Source organism: Embiotoca jacksoni, unplaced genomic scaffold (assembly GCF_022577435.1).
Source record: "Embiotoca jacksoni isolate LCO1_2020_lvr unplaced genomic scaffold, fEmbJac1.0.p SCAF_24, whole genome shotgun sequence".
Taxonomy (NCBI): Eukaryota; Metazoa; Chordata; class Actinopteri; family Embiotocidae; genus Embiotoca; species Embiotoca jacksoni.
Window position 1 is genome coordinate 1565128 of NW_027185375.1, and position 21540 is coordinate 1586667.

General features: G+C 43.1%; 1 protein-coding gene across 1 annotated transcript in view; it reads right to left on the reverse strand.

Annotated features, from left to right (window-relative positions):
* The window catches only part of htr2cl1 (5-hydroxytryptamine (serotonin) receptor 2C, G protein-coupled-like 1), a 169196-nt gene that overhangs the window by 59889 nt on the left and 87767 nt on the right, over positions 1-21540 (reverse strand). Inside the window, exon 4 of the mRNA XM_069158979.1 lies at positions 4261-4369. The gene's annotated coding sequence lies outside the window, so the exon portion shown is untranslated. The remainder of the gene's footprint in view (positions 1-4260; positions 4370-21540) is intronic.

The following is a 21540-nucleotide window of genomic DNA, read 5'->3' on the forward strand; positions in this document are numbered from 1 at the left end:
ACAGAAAAATACAGTGACTACACCTCAGCACCACAGACAGCGTCATGGCAACCGAAAAAAGGAAATACTGTGTTCGGACTCAAGGCAACAGTTCTGTGAGGCACATAAAGATCCAGCTTGACTAAACACAAGTGTTACAGTCAAATTTGAGAGCCCAGGTTCTGGAGATACATGTTTGCCTTGTGTTATACATTATTAGCCATTAGCTCCTCAGACAATTGTAAAGCAATGGCTACACAATAGTTTTCTGCTTTCTTCAAAGCACGACACTGTTTTGGGGTGGGGGGGCGTACCTGGTTGATTGACAGGCCTGTGGTTTAGTCAGGTTACGGCTATCGGTGGGCAGGACGTAGTCTCTCCGGGTTTCCAAACCACCCTGAAGGAGCACGATGTCGACGGCCAAAATCCCAACTTGAGGCTTCATAAGTGACGACTCTGCTGGTCGCAGCTTGGGACAAATGAGGATTTTGAGAGCTGCAAACCATAATGAGGTCGAGTGAGTGAAGAGGAGTGAAGAGTCTCTGTGGTAACTGATTGGATTGACTTCTTGATGACTGTCACTTGGCAGCATGTGTGCAAAACAAGCTAAAAAAAAAAAAAGAGCGAGAAAGCACAGCACAGTACAGAGGGGAATAAATTCATCTTTCATGGCAGAATCATAAGGGAAAGGTTTCGCTCACTTAAAAAAAAAGTTTCTGTTACCTGGCAACAGCAGGAAAGTACAATGTGGTAAAGATGGTGAGTGACAACCGGCAATTGATGCTTCATGAAATACAACATTCATGTTCTTCTGTTACCAAATCTCTGAAAAGACTTTAGAAGAACATCCCAACTTTTTTTGAATAAGGTATATATTTTTAAAATTTTACTATCGACTCTACGACATATTATATTCGATTTGTACAACTGTGATTGTAATTTGCTGCTTTTATGTCATTTTAATTTGGACATTTTGACAAACCAAGCAGCAACCAACAGCGATGTCACTCATTGGTTTGCGAACGGCCGTTATGAAGCCTCGAGTTCGGATATTGGCCGTCGCCATCTTGCTAGTTCGGGAGCGGTTTGGAGCAGGAAGTGACCGTATTTAGAGGAGCTGGGGGAGGAGCGAGCGGTGGATCTGACTCCATCCGATTGTTGTGAAATACATGTGAAAAAGTGATATTTCAGTTCAGTTTCTCTCCGCGGGCGTGCAAAGAAGTCGAACCGACACTTCTGAAAGTAAATAACTAGTTTAAGGGGAAGTCTCACTCGTACAGAGCTAATCTGCGTTAAAGCAATGCGTTACTCACTTTGGGGCAGCTCGCTGACTCCCACTTTTCTTTATCAGATAGATTTCACACTTCATTATGGGCGAACCCTCCAGCCAAACACACACAGACACACACACACACACACACACACACACACACACACACACACACGTTTCCCACAGCTACTGCAAATTACACTTCATAGCTGCACTGCACCATCAAAACAAATTGATTCAGGCTTTAAGATCAAAGAATTCACGTTTGTGTTTATGTGTGTAAATACATTTGCACAGCACGAAGGAGGCTGAAAAAGTCGGATACGAACACATGCAAAGAAAAGCCGAGAGGTTATCTGACCTTCATGCTCCGGTGGAGAAGGAAAGAGTGAAGGAGGAGAGTGGAAGACATGGAGCCCGAGGAGGGAAGGATCCTCCAGATCTGAGGGCTGCAAACACTAATTAACTTGAGAGACATGACCTTTCTCTCTTCCTCCCCGAGAGATAACATTTGTGTGTGTGTGTGTGTGTGTGTGTGTGTGTGTGTGTGTGTGTGTGTGTGTGTGTGTGTGTGTGTGTGTGTGTGTGTGTGTGTAGAGTTTGAATCGATATAAGGTCAAAGTCATCACAGCCAGATGGACACAGGATATGGTGTCTCATCATCAACAGAGCTGCAGCACGAGACGTATTGAGAAAGGAGAATTCCTAGACACTGATTTTTTTTAAAATCCTGATCGGCACAAATGCCACCGACCAAAAAACTAGTCTGAAATATCTGTGAGTGAGTCTGTGTGTGGTCTTAAAAAGTTATATAAAAGGCTACAAAAACACATTCCTGACACGTAATTAAAACTGCCGTGAATAAACACAATAAAGTTAAATATTTGAATGTTACCAAAGAAAGGGGAATAGATTTAACACCATTTACCAAGAGATTTTTCAATCCCAATCAGCTTTTGTAGGCAGTATTTGCTCTTGTTGCATAATGAAGGCAATCTCTGATAAAACTGAACGTTTTGCAAATAAACTGGAACTGGATTCTTCGCGATTTTGTCGTCCAGACTCTATTTGATCAATTCTTCCCACCTAAATGGAGACACCTGGATGTCAAGGTTCGCCTAATAGCGCCAGTTGTTGTAAAATTGCCACAATCAAAAGGATTTACTCCAAAAATTAAGCAAAATAATAGTTGTAGGTTCATGATTTCCAGAGCAACACATGTAAGCGTTTTCTAATCTGATGCGCCTTTTGACATCATTTGTCCTCATTTAAAACAACTTAGTTTAGGAAACAATATGATTTTGCTTTTGATTTTATTGAGCTTAGGCTATCTTTGTGGTTATGGTTACAATCATATTTACTTGGTTTTTAGAAGGTCAAGGATGGTTTGTCACGGCTAAAAGAACCCAATGTTGACTGTCAGCAATAATAATGAAAATAATAATTAGAATAACTTTTGCTAACTAATAATAACCTTTAAATAGCTTTTCAAAAACAAGTTACAAAGCGCTTTACATATATTTAAAACACTCTCGGCAACAAAATAATAAAATATAGACTCATGATAAAAAAGACAAGTAAATCAATAAAAGTCAACAAAAAACAAGTGCGTTTTTTAACATGACATGCAAATTTGCTCTGTGGACCAACTGCAAACCGACTTCTCAGTCAAACTTCAGGTAAACAAAGAGTCCGAGAAAGAAAACTATAATAACAGCCACGTTACTCTGCGGAGTTTTGTATTACCACGCACTGTTGAAGTATAAACTGTATATAAATGTACAAATAAAAAAAAAAAAAAGGCTCTCAGCCATGAGAAAGAGATCATCATGTATAAATGAACTGTCAGCTTGTTGTGTGTCTGGAGTTTTGGCAATGAGGGTCTCCGAGATGTGGCAACACAAACTTGTGTGTGTGTGTGTGTGTGTGTGTGTGTGTGTGTGTGTGTGTGTGTGTGTGTGTGTGTGCGCGCATTTGAGCGCGAGACGCCAGAATCGGCAGAGAGTACGTTCTGAGAAGAAGCAGTGAACTTTTACTCATCAAAAATCGGCAGACAGCACTTTGCTAACCAGCACACACTCACAGAACAAACCACCGAGCTAATTAACGGGAAGTCGTCAGCGTTGGATGGAAGCTGCAACTTTTCTCAAAGTGAAAGAGAGCATGAGAGCAAGGCAGGCAAACAAAGACAGAGAGAGAGAGTTTGTGTGTGTTTGTGTTTGTGTGTGTGTGTGTGTGTGTGTGTGTGTGTGTGTGTGCAGATATCCCCCTAAATAGACACCATCGGATGCAGAGACGAGAGGACACAGAGGTGAAAAAGGAAGAGAGGGAAATCAAGCGTCTGCTGGAGGGAGGTAATTAACAAATTTGAGTGTGTAAAGGAGGGGTGGCGTGCGAGTATATCGGGCATTGTGTATATCTGCCTGTGTGTGTGTGTGTGTGTGTGTGTGTGTGTGTGAATGTGTGAGAGTGTACGTTATGACACTGTTACACTGTGATTTTGGGCCATCTCAGATGTAAGTCGACAGTCCTGAGAGAAACATTTAAGAAGTCTTTGCTCGTCAATCCAAAACTTAAACTTAAAACTTTATTTGAAAAAAAATAAAATAAAATTGTGCGTCACAAATTCACGACCGAGTTCGCACAGTGCGACTGCTCCCACGAGCCACGTCCACGAAGCACCGAAGAAGAATACGACAGGAAATGCGGGCGTTGTAACATCACTAAAAAAAAACTAAAAAAAACTGTGCCGTAGCTTGCAGAGTATTTTCAAAACATTTGCAAGAGCAGATGACGAAAAACCGACGACGTCCTTCTGCCTTCACGTCACTCTGATCTTCTGTTGTATCGCTATGATTGACAACACGTTCGTCACACAATCTGACGTGCCGTAAGCTGACACTGTACAGTCTGGTACCGGTCTAATACACGTCTAGGATCCCTGATACAGTCTAAACCCGCAACTAAACGCAACTAAACCGAGTTGTGTTTGTGCGTCCTGCTGTGCTCACCCGTTTTGATCTTCATGTGGAACGATCCCCCCTCGGTGAGCCGCCTCGGCGTCGTGTTGCATTCATGTGCGCTTTGGAAACACTTTTTTTCTGACTTCTGCTCTTCAGTCTGAAACAGACACAACAAGAAAAAAAACATCTGGATTTAGACTCTGTATTAGAATAACAGTGTCACTCAAATGACGATATCCTGGATGTATCATCTGATGCAGATGGGGACGTGGAGGCCGGAACAGATGTTCAAAACCATCGTTCCTGTAGTTTTTTTGATGCTCCGTGGATGCTAATGTTTGTTGGTGTTTTAAAAAAATATATAATTATTTTGTATTTTTCAAACATCCGCGTAATGCGTGTCTTTGTTCCTGGTCTGATCAATGTGCTAAACCATTAAATTAATTTCTATTGTATTAGAAACCCAAACTAACAACAACAACAAAAAAATCTCCTTCTCATTTGCTGAGGTTAGCAGGAATAAAAGACCACCCTGAGTTTGTCCTGTTTCGAAGAGTGCATTCATGTACGCTTCATATAGCTGCACAACTCTATTTGTAGTCTAAAAAAAAACAACTAAACAAAAAAAAAACATTTATCGATTCCTTCTCCTGCCTCTCTCCTTCTTCAATCTTCTTTTTAAATTTTTTAAATTTTTACAGTTAATTGCTGAAGGCAACAATCGAATAAACGAATCCAGCTGAGAATCCCCGGAGCAGCCACCTCAGACCATCACGAGAGGGACGACGGTCAGAGCCGGAGCAGCAGACAGCGGGAATAAATAAAAAAAAAAACACATGTTGTTTGTGTCATTCATTCATGCGCAAGAGGATACATTCTCAGATTTCCAAATAAACGTCTTAACATTCATCCCTCCGGGGGAAACGTGAACCCTGCTTCACATTCACTCACTAACAAGCTGGAAACTTTTCTCCGAATCTATATGAATAAAAAGAGCAAGAGGAGCTAATAAAGTTCGCTAATTCGCTAATTAGATCCCCTGCTACCGCTCGGGCTGGCAAGGCATTCTGTGGATTGGTGCGTGGCGCGGCCCGGGCCGATCAAAAAGCCCGGCTGAAGCAGTAACAGATGCTGTGCGCTCTATGCTGAGTTTTTCCTCGATCTATAATAAAAAAAAAAAAAAAAGAAAAAAGAAAATCGCTTGATTTAATTTAGTCTGCAAAAAAAAAAAAAGAAGAAGCAATTCGTCTGAAGTCGGACGTAAACACGGGCCGCGGTGGAGTAAACTCTTGGACTGCAGCCGCGGAGCCTTTCGGGAGAATGTAATTAGTTTAATTTACAATATATCACTCGGTTTAATTAGAGAAACCCGAGTTCTGGCATCAGATGGAGAATGGATGTAAGTGGTGTGTTTTCTACAGAATTAAATGTGTACTTTTGTACATCTCATCTCCTGAACCTCCGTTACGCCATAAAACTCAGAGACTTAGGACCTGCGTGCAAGGGAGGCAACTCGTACAATGAACATTCACTTCTCCTCAAGGCTGCCTCATCCGCGTCACTGTGGCGGCGCAGTTAAAAGCGCCAACTGAACACGAGTCTGACGTCGTGGTGCATTCATGACGGTAGTCCTTGAGCTGCAGTGTTTTAGTCCTGTTTTTAATAGACTCTAAAGGGCGACGGACGTGAGAGGTTTTCAGTCTGCCTGTGTTTTTCGACCTTTTAATGGCTTTCAGTGAACTTATGAAGAACAACATGTTCTGCACTGACCGCGTGATTTCTTCACTTAGAACTCCAGATGAAAATTCTTTATCTGAATCCAGCAGTTACACAGATTTACAAGATGTATAGAGTTAAGTGCATTCTGCATGTTTTGACCCATTAACAGTCGGTTTATGAGCATATACGAGGCTTCGAAATACCAGTATAACTAACCTGCATTCATACAGGCTGGCTTCATGACAACTTGATCAGGTAATCCAGGCAATTATACCGCATGTACAAAGTGTTAGCGACACTTCACAGCTGAGTGGTAGTGTGCCCGGGTGTGTTTTTGCTCAGCCTCGGCAAAAAGTGATTTTGGCGTTTTTAGTTTATTCTTATATTCTTGTGGTCCATCTGAAAATAATCCTGTCATGAATTCAAAAATAAGTTTTTGGGGGCGTGTCTGTTCGATTGACAGTCGGTTTTTACCGGTACTGGATGGGCGGAACATAGTGTCATCGGGTTTCCAATCGGATCGAGTCAGATCCCCCGCTCGCCCAAATATGGTCCCTGCCGACTCCGGACCGCTCCGAACCAGCAAGAACTCGAGGCTTCGTAACGGCCGTTCAAAAACCGATGGGTGACTTCAGCGTTCGTTGCCGCTTGATCTGAACTCTGAAACTCTCATTCATCATTATTTCCTTCCAGTCCTTCTCATTGTTTATGCCTGTGCATTTATGAAAAACATTTATGAGGCCATACAATAAGTACAAAGGAAAATTACACTTTTTTTTTTACACTTTAGAGGCTTTACGATGTTTTGCCTCCCATTGACGAATGAAAGGTGCTCGCCTGCAACTTGGTGGTTCAGTGTCTCATGACTGGAGGAGGCGGGGATAGAACCGCCAACCCTGACATTAGTGGACAACTTATTGTATTTATTTTCTTGATCAAACACACATTTTGGACTTGCACTAGTGTGTCTCCGTCTCAATTCCCATCTAAACACGACTTTCCATCTCATTTTAGGACGTTGGCACGCAGACATTTTTCAGATTAGACCGAAACACATTGAGCATCTGGAGCTGATGGGAGTGCCAAGTATTAAGGACTAAAATAATTGGAAAAAAAAAATAAAGGTTATGACGTCATGATAGTATGACATAAAAAGTGAGAGATTCACCAAAGCGGCGAACATCAATGTCAAATTCGAAAACAATCCATCTGATTGTTGAGACATTGCCCTGTAAGTCAGAACTATTATCCCGACGGTTGTGGTAGATTTAAAAGTCAGGTGATCATCAAAGTCCCCGAGATCCGTCGTATGGAAGCACTGAACGTCCGTGCGAACTTTAATGTCAGTTAATCCAATTCATAATTTAAGCGATCGGGTCGACAAACAACAAACAAACATCGCCGTCCACAGAGCGATGCTGCTCAACACACATCTGCCCGGTCACATCGGCAGCGTTGGAGATGTTACAGCACAGACTGTGAGAGATATTAAACTATCCAGGCATCACAAGGGAATGATTTTACATAATTACAACTCTCAGCACCACCTCTCCGACAGCAGTGCCAATTAAATCAACAGCGTAGTCATGTTGCGAGGTATAGAGACACTTCTTTACTCAGTCTCAAACACGCACACACACAAATGCATTCATATCTTTTTGTCGAGTATTTGAGGTGGAAACAGAATAAGACGGACTGCAGTCGACACAGTAAAAGATGAAGACGAGAAACGGAGCGACAGGAAGAGAATGCAGGTTGGTGGAGTTTGTGATGATGAGCTGCGGCATCAGATGGGAAAGAAGATAGATTGTAGCCAAGAGCAGACAGGCCAGAGGAGCTGGAGAGAGTGAGAGGCTGGAAAACAGATGGGACCCACACACACACACACACACACACACACACACAAATTCATGTCTTACTACCCACTTATAGGAAATAGGATCATACTTTGACAAGAGGGAAGGTTTTTCTCAAATCTACTGAGTCAAATAAATACAACGTATTTTCTTTATACAGTGCGCGAACACACACGCACACACACACACACACACACACACACACACACACACACACACACACACACACACACACACACCGCCCACGCACTCAGGTAGCTTTCTGCTGATTGCATGTTCAGTCTTCGGGGATTTCTTCTATTTAAATGTTGTTTCAGTTATCAATGCACAATTAATACAATCTCCATATACGAGGACATAGCATGAACACGCACACACACACGCACACACACACACTGGGATTTCAGAGGGAATATTCTTTACTTTACTGGCAATCAATACTGACATCAAATTTAACCTAAAAGATTGGAGTTTCCTGCTGAGTAACTCAAATGTAACAGAAACCTTTCATATTTCAGCAAAATTATATTTCTCTTAATGCAGCTAATCGAGTGGACGTCGTCTTTTCATCCAGATGTCTACTCTTGATTCATACCTGCCCAGGATCAAAGGGTAAAAGTCATTCCACCTCAATCCCCAGACGAATCAATTCGGAGCACCGAAGTCATGATTCTTTGGAGGAAACAGCGACTCAGCAGAATTACTCCGGTTTTTACAACCACATAAATATGAGGCACTTAAGGTAATCTATGGACGGGACTTCATTAGTGACCGAGCTTGTCTTCTTAGTTAATGACCTGCCGCCTCCTGTGCCAATACCAGCAATTATGGTCACAGAGCTTAAAAGTCTAGTCTTCTGTGAGATGATCGGAAAACGGGCCGTCATCGAGCGCATATCAAGAAGGTCCAGTTCGTGTGAGTCACCGCTGGGGTACACAACACAGATGTTACAGTTATGAGCTCACACCTCGGTTGTATGGTGGTGCAAACATCACGGCACCACCCCAATACAACAACACAAGAAAAGATGCAACCGAGCTGTTGTTTGGATCCCTTTAAAGTAATTCATTTGTCAGTGTTACAAATTATATTTTTAAACGAGATTTTTTTTTTTTGCTACCACCATTTATTTTAATAGCTTAATCCAGTAAAACCTGTAATACAGCCACAACTCCACAAGAGGGTAGCGAGTCTTTGTAAAGACCAAAACACGCAGGAACCGAGTCAAAACAGCTGTTACTGTTATTTGCTACGTATTTTCTACAGCGTGTTCGTTTAGCCCACAGTTTACGAAGAGGATATTAAGCTCTAATTACATATGACATCAAATACACATCACATTGAAATGTTCAGTCACAAAACTTAAAAGAAGCTCGAGGATTTCCACAAACTCTGTGTTTTGTGCTCGTCAGTTATTCAAATGTGCAATTAAGGACTGAAAAAACAACAACAACAACTACAATTCTCTTCCCTTTTTGTTATATTTCTGAAAAAGAAGATCTTGTACTCCATGCACACGCTGCCCATTTGAGGCGGAACCACTTACTGAAGTGTTAAATGCAGCGAGAGTTCAGCACCGATCACTGGGATAATTTTTACGACCAAAAAATCGTTACCGTTCCCTTTGGGCTTCGGTATCCTGTGCATCAGCTCGGCTCCGAGGAGAACGATCGATGGTCTCACTGTTTCACGTGGCGTCAATAAAGACGCCAGTTAACCTATTCAGCATGTCGGATGAGGCATAATTTGCCCGGCTCGGCTTCCAGGAGTTTTACAGATACACTCGTACACAAACAATGGATGTTAATTTAATTGATTATTCGACCAAATATTTTCTGCCTGCGGGCTTGAGAAGGTGTTTGGAAATGTTTGGCGTCTTTCTGAGGATGGAGGCTTCAGTCGGCTTGAATTAACAGCTGCTGCAAAGGAGTCATTCGGTTGTCCAGAGGTGGTCCATCTCTAGAATTATGATCACATGCGCGGCACATGTTTACTACATGTTGCAACATATGATAACATGAGGAAAATATGGAGAAAAGTGTTCACGTGGGAATCTACACGTTCTTCACACATCACACCGTGAAAATGTTTCAAAATCACACGTTTGACGTGTGTACAATCACATGCATGTGTTTTTCCTATATTGGTCGCTGACGATGGTTTGTTACCCGCTTTCTTCCCCTAAACCATTTGGAGTGAGTATTTTTAGTATTGCAGCGTTAGTCCGTCTTTTATATTTGGCTGTGATCGAGGCCTCGTTTGTTTCTCTCACCTTTATTGTTCTGTATTTTTGCTGCGTGGGCCATTTCCCCCCACTTCGTATCAATAAAAATCGATCTACTCTTCTTCTACTTATCACCACCAGAATATTGTCTTGAGGGATTTCTTTCGGAAATAATTGTTAGACTCTCTGCCAGAAGCAACACATTTATTTCGATTTCAAACAGTTTTTCTTTTCTTTGTTGGTGGATTATTTCTTTAAACAGGCAAAAAAAAAAAGAACGCTGTATAACAACTGACTCAATGCATCATCAACACTGAGACGTGAGAACGTGAAGATCTCAATCTCAACCTGATGTAAATGAATTATTTCTACAGATTCAGTACTGGTGTAAAACATACATGTGGATGCTTCATTGTCGAGTCAAAACAGACGTTACTCCCCTTCCTCTCCTCCGTGTCATAGTCCTCTATCTCTACCCCCCACTGCCTCTATCTCTGTCTGCCTTCCTCCGAGTTAATTATTTCTCCATTATAATCCAGGATGACCTGTGTAATTGCCTTCAATGATGGGGTCCTAATGAAAAAAAACAGCACATTGGTGATGAGATGCAATGTGTGTGTGTGTGTTAGTGCATGTCAAGCTGGCGGGACCTCGACCAGAGCAGATAAGATTCTCTGTTAGAGCTGCCTGTTACACCTTTTTAACCAGCATCTGTGTGTGTGTCTTTGTGCGTGTCAACCTGCTAGAGCCTTGAGCGATACAGAAAATATTCTCTCAGACTCATGTTCAGCCTTTTAAAATGGCTGCACTGTGTTCGTGTGTGTGTGTAAATGTGTGTGTGTGCGTTAGAGAGAGAGAAAGATTTAAACTGTTCAGAGACTAGCGTAAGTATGAAGTCCAAAGTTTCTGTTTGCGAGTCAGCTGATGACCGAGGAGAGGGCATTCAAGCAGTCTACACGTGTGTGTCTGTGTCTATGTGTGCGTGTGTGTGTGTGTGTGTGTGTGTGTGCGTGTGTGTGTGTGTTGTAACAGGGGCCTCACAATGCTTCTTACGCTGTCCGGGTGCAAAGAAAAGAAAAGAGTGTTGCACAGAATGTGATGGGAATAAACTGGACAAAGTGCTGTTGCATTAAAGTTCCAATACAAGGCCGAATTCTTGTATTGTATATAAAAATGGATGTAGACTCCGGGGCTGAAAGGTGAAGCCAACGCGGTAGTTCCTTAAAATGCCATACCACCAAGTGCCACTAGGGGCGGGCTAAAAAAAAAAACTAAAAAAAAAAACCTGATAGAATCCAATTAAAAAGCGTCAATACATTTTTGCCACTAAACCAAAGCTTTAAACCGGCAGCTTACAAAACAAAGGGTGACATCATGGTGGGTTGTCACTTGGTTATTAATATGATGGCGCCATGATGGGACACTTTACGTGATGCATTTTAAAAGGCAGATTTCTGACAGGATCCAGTTGTTCTGCCTGGCTGACGAGGAAATCTGTGGCTGCTTATATGGTTATTGTTCAGAATTCAGCTTTTTCCGGAGATCAATCTATCGAGTTGCGGACAAATCCAGCTGTAATGCTATAATTCTTTGACCGATGTATTTCCAACACACCCCGAGGGCTCAGGGATACCGTTGCAGTAGCTTCGACCATCACTGCACATCCTCAACCGCTGCATGGGCAGTGTTACAAAACAAAACAAAAACACAAACGGGTTATGGCCATAATTGTGTGACAGTTGTGTCCACCCAGATCTGCAGTGAACCAGCTCCTGTACGTTTCTTTCTTAATGCAAATGTACAGAGCTGAGGGTGCAGGGACGTTCACTGTGGTCACATCCACCAGCGGGCTACTATACTGCACCGGCCTTTCTTCATGGGTTGGAGGAGATGCAAACGTTATTGAGAGGTCAAGCAAAAGTAGTCATCGGTGGCTCTGTACGAATACTTTTAAGGAGTGAGAGGGCAAATAGGTCTTGAGGAAAAAAGAAGAAAACATGTTGGACTAACAGAGCTACAGTTCCATTCACTTTCAAATGATAATTTTTGGGGGATATTGCACCGCTGCGGCAAGAAGTAATCTAAGGCTACAGTTATGCAGAATAAGGTCTATACATATACTGTATATCGTCCTTTGGTTCCTTTCTTCGCTATCCATCTTCCTCCACTGTGTGCTAGATCTAATAAAGCAAAACTGAAAACGAGGAGCCGGATTTAGAGGGTGAAAGAGAATGAAGGCGACACAGATGGATATTAAAGAAAGGTCACGCCAGAAATAAAGATATAAATCTTGGAAATGAGAGGAATCTCGCTCTCGAGTTGAGGTATTTTTGCCCAGACCACAAACTCATTCAACTCCAAACTTTTCAGTTTCACCTCTCAGTTTTTCCATTCCGGTTCTTCCACCACACCATAAACTTATTCCTTTTTATCTCGGTCTCTTGCATTTCATGCCCCCTCGACTTGACGTCCTCTTTTTTTGTTCTCTCAAGGGTCAGCAGAGGAAAATTAGTTCGCCCTTCTTGCCTGTCCTCAACGTAGCTTCCAGCTTTTACTTATCTTTTCATTGGGGGGTTGCATTCATGTGCAGTATGGTATCAGTCTGTCCATCTCGTCTAGTCTTCACTTCCTACCTTTTTGTGTCTCCTCTTCACTGCTTTGACACCCGATCTGTCTGGAAGAGGCGGATATCATCACCCATTGATCCAACATAGTATGAGCCAGAAGGGGCCCACGAAACGTACTGGGCAAACTTCACCAACTAGTCAGCTGGAAAAGTTCAGTAATTACCACGCCTGGCGGCCAAAGGAGGAAGTGAGGTAACGGAGTGTAAAGAGCAACAAAGTCGACGTAAGGACGAAGGTTGGGAGTACCTGAATGGGTCAAACGCTGGACTTTTACAGAGAAGCCCAATGTTCATGTCCCATTTGAAACCAAAACCAACGTTGACTTACTTTAGGTAACGTACACAAGTTAACAACATTTTTAAGTAACGTAACGAGCATCGTATAACTTAACTTGCGTCGGTTACAGATTCATTGTAAACCCAAACCATGATCTTTCCAAAACCTGACCAAACTGCGACTGTCCCAACGTGAATTGTCTGTTTATTATTGTTGCCGCGACAACAGAGGTCCGGTACGACCGTTACTGGCCAACAGTCTTAAGCTCCGTGGCTGTAGGAGCAGTCTCGAAACGTATCGATCCACCTTCGTTTGTCGTTGATAATGGCATCCCAAACCTACGGTACCACTGCGGGTTTTGTGGGGCCCCTACAAGCCCATATATTTGGTACGGATGTGTGATGATAGCGGTCTATTCAACAGTCTGAATGAATCTGAATTTAGGTGGCTTAAAGTTTGGATGGAGTTGGGTATAAAAAAAACATCCTTAAATCACTCCTCTTCCCTCATTCTTCTTCCCTTTCCCTCCTCTACTTTCCTGAACCTCCATCCTTCATCCGTTAATCCCTTTATTATTTGTGTTTGTCACTTTCCCTTTCACATGACACCCCTAAAGCTCCCTGCATCCTCCTCCTCCTCCTCCCTTTTTTAATTTCTGGCTTTTATGCCGTTAATCTCTAGCCGTCCTTGAATCTAGCTCGGCCCCCATCTCCCTCACTTTGGTCCATGTCACTCCATTTCTTCTCCATCTCCCTGTAAATCCCTAAATCTCCCTCCTCCTAAAAATTGCCCTGTCATTTCTCCGCCGCATTGCCTGTCCTTTTGGCTTTATTGCTGCATCTTCTCCGTGTCGCCCTCTCCACTTCCCCAAGTGCAAAAACAGTTGTGCTAGAAGCTGTGCTTTGTCTTTTGTGTCCAATTGAAATGGAATCGGTGTCTCGGAATCGCAGGAGTAAATAATACACATACAGCGAGTTCGTATTTCAAGGAATGCATTACATGGTTTTCTTTACATTGTTGACTCATCTCTCTTGCGTCTTATCATCGGGGCACAGCCTCAGCAATAATCTCGTATCACACAGTCTCCTTACAGCGCTGCCCCGCGGCCATATTTCTTCTCTGACGCATCGCTCTTCCTCAGAGATGTACTGTATGTGAACCAACGTGACCGACTCAACTTCACTGCCTTCCATGAACCTAATAGAGCTTCATCAAACTTTTTCGTTCCCTTCACATCTTCACAGGATTGTACTTCTTCTCACAGCCTTTTTTTTTTTTTTTTTTTTAAAGTTCACAGCCACTTTGTAAAAACGTGTCAAAACAGTTTTGAGTGTTTCATGAGTAAAATGCATGCTAGGAAATGAGGAAACAGTTTCACACGTTGAAATAGGGCGCTAACTGTCTTCCAGTTGATGAGGGCATGTTGGTTAAAATAGCCAAAACTGTCTCAATAGTTTTCTACCATATCTGCCTAAAGTTAATGTTTTGCAGGTATTTAACCATAAAACAAACCTTTGACCTTATTATGATTTACCTTAAGAGCAACATAAATGTTGAAACAAATCCCATGAAAATCTATCAAACAGTTTATTAGCTAATGGAATGAGCCTTCACACACTAATGAAGATCAGGGACATTATGTGGGAAGATCCATTGTAGCACGTCTACACGTTTAAAACCGTGCATGTGTGTTCACAATATATGTCAGGTGTTACGCAATGTGAAGTTTGCCACAAATAACCTTCTGACCTGGTGTCATGGGGCCTCAGTGAGGGAGATTACACACAAAGGCTCACAGAGTTAAATTAATTTAAATCAAAATTAAAGTGAGGCAACAGGAGGGGAAGAGTTGCTTCGCACGACAGTATGAGAGAAGAAGAAGAAAGGCACCATGGAGAGAGACACAAAGAAAGAAAAGTCTGAATAGCATTTGATGGATGGAAGATCACACCAAAAAAAAAAAAATTACACATTTTTGGAGGATACGATCAAAGACCGTGACAGCGTTGAAATGCGCGCTGTCTCGTTGCTCTCAACGCAAAGTCTGCGTCTTCCAACTTCTGCGAATGAGCCGCCTCACGTGTGTGTTTTCCATTAACCTCCTCCTCCGAGGCTCCCCGCGGCTTCACTCATGTTTGAAGAAGCTATTCGAGACTCAGTGACTGCAGATTACCGATCAGGAAAATTACAGTCAGAATTTATCAGAGCTGAAATCGTCCCAGCGTGCATTTCCTCGTGCGCACGAGTGTGTTCGTATGGAGACAAGAGGGTTTTCTTGCTCCGGCATATGTCTGTGTGCATGTGTGTGTTTCTGTGTGTGTGTGTGTCTTTTTTTTGTTGCTTCCCTCCTCCAGGGAGACCCCACGCACCGTCTGTCTCCGACTGATTCAGTATTCATTGCCACCGAGAAACGGGAAAGACATGGAGGGAAAGAGGAGGAGCAGGAAGGAAGGAAGGAAGACAGAAATTATGAGATGCGAAAGGAGAAAAAGATGAGGAAACGGCAAGAAGATAGAGGGCATAAGAGGTTATGATTTTCATGAAATGTACTCCTTTTAGAAGTCACCTGTACTTCCAAGTTGACTTTTCTGCAGCCATTTTGTAAGAGCGGGTGCTGCAGACGTTTCTATTTGGTTTTGGATGTCTTTTTTTTTTTCCCCAAATGGTGGATTTCACTGTGAAATTTGAAAAAAGGACAGAGCTGCTGAAGAGGTGAGGTGGGCTTGGGAGGAGGGAGAGACGAGAGGAGGAAGAGGAGAAAGGCAGCTGTAAAAAAATAAAAATAAAATGCTGAAAAAAGAGAGAGAGGATGAGGTGAGGAAGAGAGCCAAGAAGATGGAGGGCGGAGGAGGAACGTGGAGGTGTTTTCCATCCTGTTTGTTTTTCCATTAAGCTTTTTAAATTTAATGAGACGCTAACAGGCAGACAAGAGGGAGACAGGAGGAGAACGTACGAAGATAGAAGCTAATGTGCAAACACAGAGGAGAAATTAGATAAGGAAAATGTCCTCAACGGAAAGACAAATAAAAAAAAACCCCAAAAAACCAAGAAAGATAACGTGCGTTAAAACACACACACACACACACACACACACACACACACACACACACACACACACACACACGCACACATTTTTGAAATGTCAAGGATTGCAGAACATGACTGACATTGGAGAGAGACGGAGGCGAATGACTCAATGAAACACGAGTGTCATGTCGTTTATGCATTACGAGACCACGTTGTGCTTCATTTAGTCAAAGGTCATGGGGTCAAATTCAAACCAGAAATCATGCTAGTACACGGCACGTGCTTTAGATACAGATGGAATCCTAGCTCGTGTTCATCAGCATAATATTCTGATTGTTTGATATTGTCAATAAATTCCTGAAAAAAAAACCCAACTTAAAGCCAACAATAAGTAGATCCTTATAACAAGATTTTCTAGCCGAAGATTGCCAGTGCTGACTCCTATGTGTCATAGTGTGTCCACGAGAACACATCATAGCGACACATTTTCACCATTATAATGAACAACTGGCGTGTTGTTATGATCTACTTTTAAAGTTTTATATCTTAATTAATTGGATTGGGCCTGTGTGAGATACAAAAGGCAGGGAAGTCAGATGCACTGATACTAGGAAAGGACTTTCATACTTTACAGCCATATTCACTGTTAGATATACTATAAAAAGGTACGCGTGTATTGGCAGACATTGTATTGAATATTGGGTACGTAGTTTCAGAGCAGATGTCGAGTGTTTGGTATTTTACCGTTCTAATCAAAATTCTTTTAGATTTCCTGTCAGTTCAACTTTTGCTTTTATCATTTTATGAATATACTTATAATATTCCAGACATTCAAAGATTTGAACCTGAAGTTTTATCAACAAGATAGCAGAATTTCTCTTTTAGATAAATGGCTGAATAATTTGTGCTTTGGTTGAGTGCGTAGATGAAAGATCGGAGAAATAATTTGTTTCACCCAGCTAACACGTCCCGGAAATACCAGCTTGGCACTGGATCTAAAATAAATCTGGCATTTTGTTAGAACCCAAACCTCCCACTCATTCAAACCAGCAAACCAAACTGACCGGCAAGCCGAACCCAAATTGCTTTAAAAGTTTAAAAAAATCAGATACGTAAGGAGAAATTGAATGTGATGGAAAAACAGACAGACGACAGATTCATTTCTGGACAAGATGGAGCCATAGTTCTCTGACCTTGTCGTGGACGACCAGCAGCTTCTCTCCTGTTTCTCCTACTTCGACTTTCATCCCTCTGATTTCTATAGAGCCAGATCGATAGACCTTGCCCTCTTCCGTTCCCATGCCCTTTATTATACTTTTCTCTCGACGCTCTCGGCTAACAAAAGGCGGAGAGGAAGAGGAGCCGAAGGTGAGAGGATGGGAAATGTTTTGGGCTGTGGAGTTCTGTCTTTGTGGGGTTTTGAAGGTCATAATGCAAGCACAGCCAAACTTAATTTCCCACTGAGCTCTAGTGTTAAGATGCCAGTACGAGGTTCGATCAAAAGCTTCAGAGACCGTCCCTGTACGAACGGAGCGCGGCATCGTGACGCGCACGGAGCGGAAAGAAGCCACAGACTTCGTCAGTAAGTAGTCCAAGTTACGTCACTTGATTCAAATCAGCACTTGAGTTACAAACACACACATTTGTGACCAGTGGTACGTGCGTATTTGGGATTTCACCAAGGACCTGAAACCCGAGCTGAGAGGGCACCCTCGGGAAACTTGGAACGTCGACAACAGACACCCCGTGGCAATGAAGCGACGGCATGGCAGAGGTGTTTCGATCGGCATGAGGATGTCAAGAGGGGACTGTGACGGTTAAGGGCGCCCAAGGGAAAAATATTCAGCGCAAACAGCTTGAACTGTGCGATGGCACTCGGGCTGTCAACGTATGTCAACGCGCCCACGAGTTTCCTGCCCGCAACAACGCAATCGTCGCAACCCCACGCCCCTCCACTTGCCGGATTCGGCTCCCCGCGACGTCTTCGGTTCCCCTCGGTTACACTGCAGAGGAGGTCCGGGGGTTAATCACAGATGGTGCTTGACACCCTTAAAGAACGAAACTTCCAGGGAGCGTTCAAAGTGTTGCAGAAGTGCTGGGAACAATGTATTGCTGCACACGAAGACAAGTGGTCTGCACTTACTCAGAGCCTTTTTACCTCAGTGGCCTACAAAAAGCTTAAGAATTTTTCAATTAAATTCGATTTATTTACATATATAGATAAAAATATTCAGCGCAAACAGCTACCAAGCAAAGTTCTTGCGGTAGCATCTTGGGGTTCACTGCCTTGCCGAAGGACACTTTGGCATGTGGACAGGAGCAGGCTCCGGATTGAACTGCCAGCCTTACGATTAGTAGGTCGACCCGCTCTACGACCTCAATCAGGTACGTTTGTTTGGTTGTTAAAGGCACAGTCTCCAAACTTTTTGATGACGCCACGTATGCTCAAAACAGTAGTTTGACTGTGTTTGAAGAAGATTGGCCACCATGTAGGACGAGGGTTGAAAGCCTGCCATGGTTGAGAGGGGCAACAAATGGTGCTCGTGCAAATTGGGGTCACGGAACACACTTTCCTGAAGTCTTTCATCGGAGGCATTCGTGGTGTTGCGCACAGACTCTGTCCATCCATCTGACGAGCACCTCGGATGAAGCGTGCTGAAGCCTTTTAACGGCAGTCATAATGCGAGGGGCGGGAGGGGGGGGGGGGATGTGGCTCGATTGAAGTCTAATAGGCGTTGGGCTGGTGTGTAATGTGGCGCATCCTCCTCTGCGAAAACATTGTCTACAGTCTGTTTAAAAAGGTGACCGCGCTGTCCATGTACGCACCCAATAACTCATTCAGATGTGTGCCATGGAGCGTGGGCCGGGCCAGGCCGGGCCGGGCCGGGCTGGGCCGTTGCGAGAGAATTTCCACAACTTGAGTCAGCCTTCTCTGAATAAATGAATAATTTGGCTCTATAAATGTATGTGTGTGTGTGTGTGTGTGTGTGTGTGTGTGTGTGTGTGTGTGTGTGTGTGTGTGTGTGTGTGTGTGTGTGCGCGCGCGCAGACTTACACAAGGCCAAGTTTGGACTCGCCCCAAGCTAAATTGACTAAGTGAGTCCCCAACCTGTTTCTCTCTCCTTGGCTCTTTCCTCCCTCTCTGTCCCCAAACAAACAACATGAAAATAAATCTGAGAAGAGCCAGACCAAACCAGATGAAATGGAAGAAGTTCGTATTGGGATCTGTCATTTTTCATCCTCAAAATGTCTGCTGAATTAAAGACACCCCTCGACTCTCTCCGAAGAACAGCCGCTGAATGTGTTTGTATATTCCGCTGCGATTCTAGACTTCAAAGGGCTCCGATTTCTGATATTTCTTCAACAAAAGAACGAGATCAGGCATGTTTAAAACAGACAGACACCCCACTGTCATCATCTGTCAATACATCGGTCCCCATGCAGAATACAGTGCCTCGGTTTGCTTTTGATAAGATTACAAATCAGCCTCGTTAGCGCTTCCTTTCCCTCTCTAGATGTGCTGGTTCCAAAACAGCCACATCCTACATTCAGTACCGACCACTCCTCGCTTTTGTCAGCACCTCTCATCATCAGTAGCTATATGTTTTCCATCCCACATAGTTAAATTCCTTTCCCAGCCCTCCTAATAAATGTTTTGTATCCACGGCGGATATAAACCCCACTCAGACGGACTAAGTGGTCACTTGAAGCAAGTCTGAACTACGCAAAGAGCGTCTCGGAAGAAAAAAGGCTTTCATTGTTCGGAAGTTTTCCACCATAGAAATCACTAGGAACACCAACGTACAACAAACAAACATCCATCGAGTGCATCAGATCTATTTTTATTTTTTTTTTACGAATTTTTTAGCCAGCATCTCCCAGCGGGTAATACTTTTAGTGACGTCCCTCGCTGTGGGTCCTGTGGTTTCTGCTGGACGATGCCACCGAAGAATGATGCTCTTCGCTGACACGTCCACATGGTGTTTTTCAAAATGTTGCTTTTCTTTGGTACTCCCTCCGTTCGCTCGAGTGTCACGGCTGAGAGCCGATTGGACACAGTCCTAAAGATAACTTCCTGGTGGTTTTATTGAGTGTATCCCGGCAGGACATTCTTCCTCTTGTTCCGCCTTTTGTAGAAACAGTCTGTTGGACAACAGCACACTTGAGAATGAGCTTGTTTATTGACAGGTGAGCAGGAGAAATACTTGAGGCATAAGTGCTTGAATTCCAATCTTAAGCCGAAACAGCCTCACTGTGCCATCAAACTACCCAATTATAAGGAGAATATGTGCCTGAGTCCAGGAGTACCGTGCTTCAAGTTTAATGGCTCACAGGCATTTTCTCCAAACGTTAAATTGACATCACACGAAGAACAACAGTTTCTTTTTCTACATGTGGATGCACCCAGGAGGTGAAGTCAGCGGATGTTAAATCGGTCATTTAGACCGGATGTCATCGACGAGATGGATGCCCAAGCAGGGGGCAAAAAATGACACAAAATGACTGAGATTATGAGGAAATCAATAGAATTTTTTTTCTTTTTTCTGTGCCTGAAACATCACGAATCATGAACGTATTGAGTATTGAAATGTTAATTATTCCCAAGAAGGAAATCTACCTTGTTTAGCTTAGGCTGCATAATCACATGTTAAGAGGGTTATGGACAGTTTTGCACTCAAACTACAGGAAAAAAATAAAACAACCATCAGTTTTAAGGTAAAACAGCTCATATTGTTACAGCGTGGTCATGACTGATGAATATTCAATTCAGTCTTATTTGTATAGCGCCAAATCACAACACAAGTTATCTCAGGGTGCAAGTTTGTATAAAGTAACCCGACAATTTGACAAATCCCACATGAGCAACAGTTGGAAGGGAAAAAAAACAACTCCCTTTTAACAGGAAGAAACCTCCAACCGGACCAGGCTCAGAGGTGGGCGGAGTCTGCCTTGACTAGGTCTGTTTCAGTAATCTTGTGAAGCTGGTTGATAATATTGATCAAATCCTGTATATTGACACATTCGTCCGGAGTCTCTAATATGAGTTTTTGCTTTAATGTAGCACAACCTGCACGTATCTAGCGTCCAGCAAGATTTTCATACATGCCAAAGGGTGTCAGATGTGTTCACCGGACCCTTTAGAGCTAAATGTACGCACGTACTACATATATATGTATCCTGTATAATATTGTAAAGTCTTGCTGTAAGGACTTTAATGTGTTAAGTGCCATGAAATAACCTATGTTGTGATTTGGCGCTATATAAACAAAGTTAAATTGAATTGAATTGTATCTATTCGATCTATCATTTCGCCGCCCAACAGAGCGAAGAGTCAAAAGGTCACCGGACCAGCTCGTCTCAGCGACGTGCCGCTGAGCTCAGTTGCATCAGCTTACAACAATTTCCTTCCAGCTTTTACTCTCCTCTTTCCTTCCTCCCTCTCCTCCCATCTGTAATGTATCCTCTCACACGACGACACTTTTGGTAAGACCCACCAGACGCAAGCAACCGTCCGGACGCGACCGCGGGGTCTCCGCGGTGCCATCGTTACGCCTATTAGCCACCGGATAATTACCTCCCGCCACACTCCCCCCCCGTG